Source organism: Schistocerca piceifrons, chromosome 3 (genome assembly GCF_021461385.2).
Source record: "Schistocerca piceifrons isolate TAMUIC-IGC-003096 chromosome 3, iqSchPice1.1, whole genome shotgun sequence".
Classification (NCBI taxonomy): Eukaryota; Metazoa; Arthropoda; class Insecta; order Orthoptera; family Acrididae; genus Schistocerca; species Schistocerca piceifrons.
The window spans coordinates 740,939,916-740,951,948 of record NC_060140.1 but is presented as its reverse complement, the minus strand read 5'-3'; the positions used below and the strand labels follow the sequence as shown (position 1 = coordinate 740,951,948).

Below are 12,033 nucleotides of genomic sequence, written 5' to 3'. Positions count from 1 at the left end.
CTCGGAAAAAATTACGGCTGTAGTTTCCCCTTGGTTTCAGCCGTTCGCAGTACCACAAAAGCAAGGCCGTTTTGGTTAATGTTACAAGGCCAGATCAGTCAATCATTCAGACTGTTGCCCCTGCAACTACTGAAAAGGCTGCTGCCCCTCTTCAGGAACCACACATTTGTCTGACCTCTCAACAGATGCCCCTCCGTTGTGGTTGCACCTACGGTACGGCTATCTGTATCCCTGAGGCACGCAAGCCTCCCCACCAACGGGTTCATGGTGGGGGGGGATTTTACCCAAGAGGACACCATTATTATTTAATCATACAGTACAGTTGCATACCATTGAAAAAAACTGCGGCTCTAGTTTCACCTTGATTTCAACCTTTCGCGGTATTAGCACAACAATGCCGTTTTGCTTGATATTGCCCCTGCAACTACTGAAAAGGCTGTTGCCCCTCTTCACGAACCAGTCGTAAGCAAAGCCTCTCAACAGATATCCATCCGTTGTGGTTACACCTGCGGTACGGTTATCCGTGTCGCTGAGGGATACAAGCCACCCCACCAACGGAAAGGACCATGGTTCATGGACAAAACACCTATCAAAAAATATGAAATATTTTTATTGATTTGGCCTACTGAGGACTGCATGGAATAACGTATTCTTTCTTTCCTCCTTTGTTTCTTTACAGTAAATGTCATTCTTTCTCTATGTTGCTTTTTTTTCTTCTGTCCATATTGCGTCTGTTTTTTGTTTTCTTCTGTTGCAACATTTTTACTTTTGCTCTGAACTTTTATCTTTTTCCTATTTCTTTCTCTGTCACTTCCCTTACATCTGCTTTTACTTCTTTGATACACGCAATTCATATTTTTTGAATTTCAGTGAAAACAGTTAAGAATTCTTTTTATTGTTCGTTTCTCCTCCAGCCTTTTAGGTGTCCATGGTATACAACTGTTCTCTTTGTCATTGTGTCTAATATTCGTTCTATTCCTTCATAAACTTCTTTATTACTTCTTAAGTCCCATTTCTCAAATGGTTCAAATGGCTCTGAGCACTATGGGACTTAACATCTATGGTCATCAGTCCCCTAGAACTTAGAACTACTTAAACCTAACTAACCTAAGGACAGCACACAACACCCAGCCATCACGAGGCAGAGAAAATCCCTGACCCCACCGGGAATCGAACCCGGGAACCCGGGCGTGGGAAGCGAGAACGCTACCGCACGACCACGAGATGCGGGCCCCCATTTCTCACTTTCATGTTTTGGTCTCAAGATTTTCCTAACTGTTTTCCCTTCCTTCTTTTCTATTTCAGCCAATGGTTTGATAGTGTTTGCCGACAGGCATTTTGAAGCATAAAGGCATCATGGTCTAATGACAACGTTACAGTGCTGGAGGTATGTATTTATGGAAAAATCATTCTTGATACACAAGTTTTTTGTTTATTGATAAACTGCTTGCATTTTCCTTGCCCTTGGTAAGCTTCTTTGTACAAAATCTTTGGTTGTATTGTTTCACTGAGATATTTCAATTGTGTAGGCTTTTTTTTATTCTTTCATGGTCATTTTCTATGCATTTCGGTGCGTCCTCCTTGCATGTCATATACCTTGTTTTTTTCAGATACATAGCCCTGCTTTTGAAGATGTCTCATGTAGGTGATTTATCTGCATTGTTGCATCGTCTAAAAATTCATTTAGTGTGGCAACATCGTTTACAAAAGATATACCATCAGCTCATAGATTAGCCCCTTTTCTACCGATATTATGACTTTTTAAAATTCCTTCTTATTCTGTTCTTTTCCTCCACCTTGATTTTCTTTTCTAGCTCGGAACTGAACAGCAGTGGGACGATCCATCTCCTTGTCTTACACCAGTTTTTATCTCCAAAACTTCATAGATATCATTAAAAATTTAATTTTCCATTTTGCACTTGTTAATGTGTCTTTTACAATAGTAACCGAGAGAGGTAGCGCATCGATTAGCACATTGGACTCGCATACTGCAGGATGACGGTACGCACGCTCTCGGGATTTTAACAGTAAACCACACCGTGATGCACAAAAAATTCTAATCTCTAGAATTTAGATGTTAGCATTTGTCTTCTTTTATAGGAACTATTTTTTGATTTCCGCAGTCCGTACTAAAATTAGTTCTCGATCTGTTCTACTTCCGAGACGCAAAATTCACCAACGTATTCGGGAATCACCTGTCCAATCTTGGCGCTGTGTCCATCGGCTTTCTTTTTGTTTACGAGCATATCGCAGCCAACATTAAGCATACTTGCCTTTTCGCTAAGCACCTGGAGCATTTCGGCGACCACTGCCCTGTGATCAGCGAACCGCATCGCGCAGATTTTCTGCCTGTGGCAGACAACTCCGGCATCGAGATTGTCCATGACTTTTGTAATTTCATCTTAGATACACGAATTAAATATCATTGGTGACAATGAGTGCATCGTATCTTACACTTTGCTGAGTTTGCCCTCTCGTACCATCCGTCACTGCTGACTTCCTGACAGCGGAAAACTGTGTACTGGACCGGGACACGAACCCTGACACCTGACTTTCTCAAGCAGTGCTCTTATCGACTATGAGGGGGACTGTACACTCAAGGGGTCACTGACTCTGCTCATGTTTCGCACAACTGTAGTACGTACGTAGAATGCTGGCCTAGTACGATGCGCTTCTGGAGCGTTTCCGACAAATCTAGGATCAAAGTTTTACCATATGAGACCGCCATCCATCGAGGAGCAGCGCCAGCGTAGCTGGCTATGCCACCAGACTAGAAGTCTGCTCCTACCGCGTTCGAACCTCGCTATTTTTTTTCCTAATGTTCCACAAAACACTCATTTGACGATTCTACACCTCAGCTTTGAAGATCCTGGTATCGGCTCCATTAAAGAAAAAGAGCAATTAACGTGTCTTTGCAGTGTACAGTAAGGAACGAGTTGTTATGAACAGTCGTGGGAACTGTCTGGATAATGTGACCACCGTGGCTTTGATATTGGACTACTAACACTGAATAAGTAGTATAAAAATAATTCGAAACTGTTTAGCCAACCGCAGTGGTGGCCACTGTTATGGTCTGCGTAAATAATCCTCAACATCTTCAGAACACACACAAGACGAGTGAATTAGCTTTATGTGGTATAATAATTCCCAAATCACGTAAATATTTTTGTTAATTTATCCTCATTTCTTCTTTCTATTTTTCTTGGTGTTACTCATTGTCACCGAATATCTAGAAGTACTTTCCCTTTTTGAAGAGCAGAGAACCAGAATCGTGATTTTGGTTGTGTGTCAACTATAGAAATGATTTTTGCAAAACTTTTTCTCATGATTATTTACATCTCTTAATAGTTTGTTTTGAAGGACGCATCACAACGCAGAAAATCCTGCATTACACAAAAATTTCTGTAAAAATGTCAGTCTTGACACAACAGCCACTCACAATACATCTTTCCCAAGAGTACTGAAAACGCACCAAAAAAGGCAAAGATATCAGTGTTGCACTCAGCTGTACACAGATGTTGTTTGAAATAGATCTGTACATGCAAAGAAAATTTTTGTGTAGTTTATAATTTTGATAATTAACATTATAAATTTGACTGAAATACTCTCTTTCAAATTCTGAAGGTGGCAGGGGTAAAATACAGGGAGCGAAAGGCTATTTACAATTTGTACAGAAAGCAGATGGCAGTTATAAGAGTCGAGGGACATGAAAGGGAAGAAGTGGTTGGGAAGGGAGTGAGACAGGGTTGTAGCCTCTCCCCGATGTTATTCAATCTGTATATTGAGCAAGCAGGAAACAAAAGAAAGATTCGGAGTAGGAATTAAAATCCATGGAGAAGAAATAAAAACTTTGAGGTTCGCTGATGACATTGTAATTCGGTCAGAGACAGCAATGGACTTGGAAGAGCTGATGAACGGAATGGACAGTGTCTTGAAAGGAGGATATAAGATGAACATCAACAAAAGCAAAACGAGGATAATGGAATGTAGTCGAATTAAGTCAGGTGATGCTTATTAGATTAGGAAATGAGACACTTAAAGTAGTAAAGGAGTTTTGCTATTTGGGGAGCAAAATAACTGATGATGGTCGAAGTAGAGAGGATATAAAATGTAGACTGGCAATGGCAAGGAAAGCGTTTCTGAAGAAGAAAAATTTGTTAACATCGAGTATAGATTTAAGTGTCAGGAATTCGTTTCTAAAAGTATTTGTATGGAGTGTAGCTATGTGTGAAAATGAAACATGGACGATAAATAGTTTGGACAGGAAGAGAATGGAAGCTTTCGAAATATGATGCTACAGAAGAATGCTGAAGATTAGATGGGTAGATCACATAACTAATGAGGAGATATTGAACAGAATTGGGGAGAAGAGGAGTTTGTGGCACAACGTGACTAGAAGAAGGGATCGGTTGGTAGGACATGTTCTGAGGCATCAAGGGATCACCAATTTAGTATTGGAGGGCAGCGCGAAGGGTAAAAATCGTAGGAGACCAAAAGATGAATACACTAAGCAGAAGGATGTAGGTTGCAGTAGGTACTGGGAGATGAAGAAGCTTGCACAGGACAGAGTAGCATTGAGAGCTGCATCAAACCAGTCTCAGGATTTAAGACCACAACAACAACAACAACATTATAAATGTTATAAGGGATCACACAGAATTGGAAGGATAATAATAATAATAATAATAATAATAATAATAATAATAATTACCGATGTTCTTTAAAATTATGAAATATGCTTAACACATTTTTATCATTAAAATCTTCTGTCTGAAACAACATTTCATTACATATTTCTACATTTGAATATAAAAAAATAATGCATTGTCCAGTCACATTAATCTGATCACGTGTCAGAAGTTTGAATAACTACCTGTTGCAATGCGAACGGTGTGAAAAGTTCAATAAGAGAGTCAGTGAGGTTCTGGAAGGTAGTGACAGGGATCTGGAGGCATGCTTACTCCCCTGCCGTGGCCAGCTGCGCTACGTTTCTCGGCTGATGATCGATGGCGCGAACAGCCCGGTCGAGTCGGTCCCACTGATTCACGATTGACTTTAAATGCGAGGAATTTAGTGGCCGTGGGAGTACGGTACCAACGGCCTTGCCGCAGTGGTAACACCGGTTCCCGTCAGATAACCGAAGTTAAGCGCGGTCGGGCTGGGCTAGCACTTGGATGGGTGACCATCCGGTCTGCCGAGCGCTGTTGGCAAGCGGGGTGCACTCACCCCTTGTGGGGCAAACTGAGGAGCTACTTGATTGAGAAGTAGCGGCTCCGGTATCGTAAACTGACAGACGGCCGGGAGAGCGGTGTTCTGACTACAAGTCCCTACGTATCCGCATACAGTGACGCCTGTGGGCTGAGGATGACACGAAGGCCGGTCGGTACCGTTGGGCCTTCCACGGCCTGTTCGGATGTAGTACGGGAAACTCATCCTGCGCTCTTCGGACCACGCACGTACACTGCGAACTGTGTGACACGCTGCATTGTCCTGCGGGTGCCGGGGAGAAACAAACTCCCTGTTGGGGTGGACATGGTCCCCAAGCATAGACGCATACTTGTGTTGATCCATTGTACCTTCCATAATGACGAGAGCACTCACCGAATGCCACGAAACAATCATCAGACCATGACGGTCCCTCCTCCTGTCTAGACCTTAACTATGATTGTTGCAGGTGTTTTCCATCTGTCCGGTGGAGACTAAGACGTGATTCATCTTAAAAGGCCGCTTCTCACCACTGAGTCCATGTCCAGTTGCGATACTGGCGTACACATTCCATTCCTCGCCGAAGAGCATCTGTCAGCGGGTTGCATGAAGTAGGCGAGTGCTGCCGAGGCCGTACGCGGCAATATTCAATGAACGGTCGCTGAGGGAGACACTGTTGGTGTGCGCCCTGGTTCCTCTGGGCGGCCGGCCTGTGCGACCCAGCGGTTCTAGGCGCTTCAGTCCGGAACCGCGCTGCTGCTACAGTCGTAGGTTCGAATCTTGCCTCGGGCATGGATGTGTGTCTGATGTCCTTAGCTTAGTTAGGTTTAAGTAGTTCTAAGTTCTACGAGACTGATGACCTCAGATGTTGAGCTGTATTGACAGCCTTTCTGAAACACAGCACAGATTATAAACACACTTTTTTGATATCACTATGTTTTTCCCTATGAGTCTGTTAATTGCATCCCATCTCCTTTCTCTTTTTCGAATTCGTAACAGGTACGTGCCGTTTGCAAATTCATTCTTAATAATCCATCTGCATTTCTACTTTAATATATTTCAGTACAATCCACCGTAAATAGAATTTTTGTCATAAGCTGTCATGATTATGTCATCTGCATATTTCAAATACAATCAAATCACGAGGACTGATTTCACACATACATGTTAACTTTGGTCATAGTTCGCTTTATAATTGTGGGTAATTCGCCCCTGTCGCACGTACTCCGCCACGAATTAAAGAAATGCTTGCAACAGGCCGGCCGCTGTGGCAGAGCGGTTCTAGGCTTCAGTCCGGAACCACGCTACTGCTACAGTCGTAGGTTCGAATCCTGTCTCGGGCATGGATGTGTGTGATGTCCTTAGGTTACTTAGGTTTAAGCAGTTCTAAGTCTAGGGGACTGATGACCTGAGATGTTAAGTCCCATAGTGCTTGAAGCCATTTTTTTCGTCTGGATGGTCAGTTGCTCAAACGTTGCACGTCTTTTCGCCAGTGCACATTTCCGCAGCCGTCATTATGGCATTATAAATATTTTGAATGGGGGGGGGGCGGGTGGAGAGTGTATTTTAATGTTAATTATGCTGCCTGATATGTTTTAGAAGATGTTTTTTAGCCTCGTGCGAGTACGCCGGATTTCGACATAAGCGCACCTTGTTCCGTGCAATAACGTGTCGGATACATGAAAGAAGCGATCAGTACTTTTGATATATTTTTCTGGGAAACAAAAACGGGGATTGTAATCAAATTTTCGCCGGATAGCTTCTGATCCTGGATCTCAACAAGATTATCGAAGGGACCTACGTTTGGAAATAAAGTACAGCGAATTACCATTCTGTGACGAATAGTAGTTTGTTGATTACAACAACTTCTTTCAAGTTCCGTCGTCCTGTGGAACCGTCGATGATTTCTGTGAACATTTGTACTAAAATGACAATTAAACATTTATGAACATAGAGCACCAGAAATTGACTGGTGTTGCTATTTAAATAACAAGTCAAATAACTGCATTCAGTTTAGAATTAATTTTTAATAAACTAAAGAGAAACTTACTTTAAACATTTTTTCATACATTATTGTGGCTGACGATGCCACATAAACCAGCTTTTGTGCTAATAATTACAATTCCTCTGAAATGGGAAAATATCCATTTCTTTTTTTATATGTCGTACGTCTTGATATATTGAGACGTTTCACATCGAAACTATTCACATTACATATTTTTAATTATAAATTACAATGAACTGTAATAACGTGCGTCTACACATATAGACAAACAAAACATAAGTGGTATAGGATTTAGTACACATTTTGTTTTCACATTGTATCTCATATTCTGTTTCACTGCGGTCGGGCTTAAAAATGTCTTTGACCGCTTTAGATTATATCGGATCGGAATAGTAATCTTTGGCGCTCTGCACCAGAACAGGTCACGTCATATGACGCGACTTTTACAATTTCAGTCAGTCTTTCATTCTCTTGAGAACTTAGTCAGTTAAATTCGGTCGATGGACACACATAATGTTACATCGTTCATCCTGTCATATATGGCCCATGGTGCACCACAGTTGCCTCCGTGCCGGTTTTGGATAGCGTCATTTTGCCATGCACGGTATACTGTAACCACAGCGGCATGCAAACAGTTTACAGACAGCCGTTTCGGAAATGCTTCCATTCTTGGCCAAAAAGCCTTTCGGACGTCAGATAAATCGCCCTATTTACAAGTTACGACAACGAGTACAACGTAGGCGGTGGTGATATTAATGTTACGGGACCATTTTCGAAATATGTTCAGCATACATTGTTTCAAACAAATGTTTAGCTCTTTTCAAACTATTACGTCATTTGCGACTATTGTGTACCTCTCGGTTGTAACTGTCTGCTGTTGGATATTATTTCATCATCCACTTGTGCTGCACCATATTTAGATCCGTTAACTTCAAACATCAGTTGCAGACAAATTCAGAGTTTTACAAATAAACTACTTTGTTGAGTGGCGGGACAAACACATCTTCGTAATTTCAAATAATTTTTTTCTGTTAAGCCGTTCAATTGTCTGAGTATAGAGCACAATCCTACTGCAAAGTGAAGGTGATTCACGCATGCCCCATTAGTACTCATTTCTTTTTCGTTCTCCTAGTTATGAATTCAAAACTATTAAATATGCTGACCTTTGTTTTTCTGTGGAAGTTACTGCTCTTTCCACATTTTGTAATTTTGCATGAACAAAGGGAGCTGATGCTCCTAGGTTCTAATACGTCTAATTACGAAAATAGTTATTTTATAATGTGACCAGAGCGGTTTGCGAGAATTTCACTTTTACACAATTCTGGTGGATACCTGAGACCGGCGGAAAAAAAGTATGGCACGAAAGCTGGCTCCGTTATTAACTTTCATTCCGTGCGAAAGTAGCGTACTTGTATGTTCCCAGGGGACGGCTCTCAGGGCCGAGCATTGTTGCCGTGGCATCGGTTAGCGGCGCTCTCTCTGCGTGCTGCCGCAGGGAGGGGCGAATGCTTCAGAGGCTGGCGGCTCCCCAGGGCGATGAGGCGGGATGCGTCGTGACCACTCCGCACACCTAGGAGACGGCTTATGAACTTAGTTGTATCTAGATACATACTCTGCAAATCGCAGTTAACTGCCTGGCAGAAGATTAATCGAACCACCCTCACAATATATCTCCGTTGTTTCGCTCTCGAACAGAGCACCGAAGAAACGAACACCTATATCTTTCCATGCGAGCTCTGCTTTACCTTATTTTATAATGATGATCGTCTCTCCGTACGCTGGTCGGCGCAACAAAATATTTTCGCATTTGGAAAAGAAACTTGGTGATTGAAATTTCGTAAATAGAAACGCCTATGTTTTGATGATGTCCGCTGCAAATCTTTTAGCATGTCCGTGTCACGCACTCTCCTATTTCTCGATAATACAAATTGCGCTGCCCTTATTTGAACTTTCTCAATGTACTACATTAATCCTATCTGGTAATGATCCCACACTGCGCAGCAGTAATCGAAAAGTGGACGGACAAGTGTAGTGTAGGCAGTCTCTTCAGTAGATTTGTTGCATCTTTTAAGTGTTCTGCCAATAAAACGCAGTCTTTGGTTCGCCTTCCCCACAACATTCTTTGTGTGTTCCTTTCAATTTACGGTGTTCGTAACTGTAATTCCTAGGTATCTACTTGAATTTACGGCCTTTAGACTTGATTGGTTGATCGTGTAACCGAAGTTTAACGGATTCCTTTTAGTACTCATGTGGATGACTTCACATTTTTCATTATTTAGCGTCAGTTGCCAATTTTCTCACCATGCAGATATCTCATCTAAATCCTTTCACAATTGGTTTTGTATCTTCCGATCAGCTGATCACTTTACTACACGATGATCGACAGCATCATCTCCAAACAACCTAAGACGAGTTCTCGGATTGTCTCCTAGATTTTTTTAATATAAACAAAAGTAACAACCGAGCGCCTATAACACTACCTTGCGGAACGCCAGAAATCATTTCTATTTTACTCGATGACCTTCCGTGAATTACTTCGTACTGTGACCTCTCTAGCTGGAAATCACGAATCCAGTCACATAACCGACACGATATTGCATAAGCACGCAATTTGATTACAAGCTGGTTGTGAGGTACCGTGTCAAAAGCTATCTGGAAATCTAGAAATGCGGAATCAATTTGAAATACCTTGTCAATATCACTCAACACTTCGTGTGAGTAAAAAGCTGTGTTTTACAACAACGATGTTTTCTAAATCCGTATTGACAGTGTGTCAATAGACCGTCCTCTTCGAGGTAATTCATAATGTTCGAACACAATATATGTTCCAAAATACTGTTGCGTATCGACGTTAATGATATGGGCCTGTAATTTAGTGGATTATTCCTACGGCCTCTCTTGAATATTGATTCGACCCGTGCAACTTTCCAGTCTTTAGGTATGGATGTTTCGTCGCTCGAACGGTTCTACAACTATATGATTGTTAAGTTTGGAGCTATTGCATCAGCACGCTCTGAAAGGAAATTAACTGGTATACAGTCCGGACTGGAAGACTTCCTTTTATTAATCAATCACATTTTGAAAACAGCAGCAACATTCAAAAATACGGGGTGCTTCAAAAAGATTCATCCGATTTTTCAAAACTACCGGACAATTTAGTTTCCCTTATAGCTGTCGTTTTATGCAATCCTCAATGATATAGGTGGCTTTCATAAATCACGAGCGAGAGTTTCGTATTATCTCGGTCGCTGTGCTCAAATCATTAGTCCAACAGAAAAATGAGGAGGACCTTTTTGTAGGAAATTTAATGCAGTTACACTTGTACTGGGATACTTTTTCGCTGGAGGTGATGGTTTTCGAGCTATTCAAGAAAAATGTGGAAAAGTGACCTTCAAACGCACCTCCACCCACACTCATCCGTCACCAGTCAGGATTTTTAGTATTCAGTTTGTACCACTCCCTCCTAAAACTATACAAAATTTCGGACTACACAAACTATCCCAGATATTCGACTGTTTCTGATCTCTTTGGATTGGTCTCTTAAGCCACCAGCGTAGTCGGCTGCTTCGTTAATATTATTAATTTAAACGTGTCCATAAGGGTAACGAACGAAAAACTACTTTTGTAAACGTTGCACTAAACTTAATTACGATGAATTTCAGTCTAAACTACCCCTTACAAGCGCAGTAGTTTCGTAATTAGAAGACGTGACGAATACAACAATACAGTTGTTTGTTTTATGCTGTTAAAATTCACAAAACTGTTGGGTAAAATTTTCACAAACGTCAATTTCAAGTGCTTGACTAGGCCAGTCACGTAATAAGGCCAGTTAGTGTACACCAAAAAGGTCGAATGTCGTAAATAATTCGTGCAGCCGCAAATACCTGTACAAAGGGAGTGCCGTGAACAAGTACTAGAAATCCTGACTGGCGGGGGCTGAGTATGGGAGTGGGGCTGCCTTTGAAGGTCACTTTTGTACATTTTTCTGGAATAACCGGGGAAGTATGGGCTCTAGCTAAAACATACCCCAGTAAAAAAAAATTAACCACATTAAATTTTTTTACAAAAAGGTCTTGCTCATTTTTTTATGTATGACTAATAGTTTGCGCGTAGCGAGCAAGAGAATAAGAACATCTCCCACATGGTTTATGAAGTCCAGATATAACATTTCAGGTTGCATAAAACGTCGGTAGGACCAGCTGAATCACCCCGGATATGTTCTATTTGAATCAAGCTAGAAACACCGCATACATTTTAACAGGACGCTATAGTTTTGGTCTCCGAACCCCCCCTCTCCTTCCACCGGCCCCGGCGGGCCCATCGGTAACGACAGATCACTGTGTCTTCCTCTGCGAGTGGCGTCACTGGATGCGGTATGCAGAGGTCAGCACACCGCTCTCCCGGCCGTTGTCGGTTCTCGTTCCTACTCGGTCAAGTAGCTCCTCGACTGGCATCACGAGGCCGACACCTAATCGTCGTCACCGATTTCGTCCACGTTTATGGCGAATGCAGAGCTTGGCCAGAAATGGAAGCGAGAGATGTGGAAGCTCCAGGCGGTTAGCATAAATAGCATTTTTGGATGGGGTCGAGAGAGGCATTAGTCGTTTCTGTAAAGCCGGTATTAACACTATCAAATTTCTTTGGCAAAGATATGATCAAAGTTCAAGATGGCTGATAACAACAACTTATTAACCACAGCAGTTGCATGTATCACAATTGCACAGTGTGCAGATGTGGAAGGGAAGTGGTGAAGAAAAAGGAAACGTACCTGGGTGAAGCCGTGAGTTTTACGACGAGACGCTAAAAGCTTTCAACAAAACTTG

General features: G+C 41.9%; 1 protein-coding gene and 1 pseudogene across 2 annotated transcripts in view; both read left to right on the top strand.

The window, feature by feature from the left end:
- LOC124788028 (ankyrin repeat and BTB/POZ domain-containing protein 2) overlaps positions 1-12,033 on the top strand; it is a 644,871-nt gene that overhangs the window by 298,832 nt on the left and 334,006 nt on the right. The window lies entirely within an intron of this gene.
- LOC124790192 lies at positions 5,093-5,210 on the top strand (annotated as a pseudogene).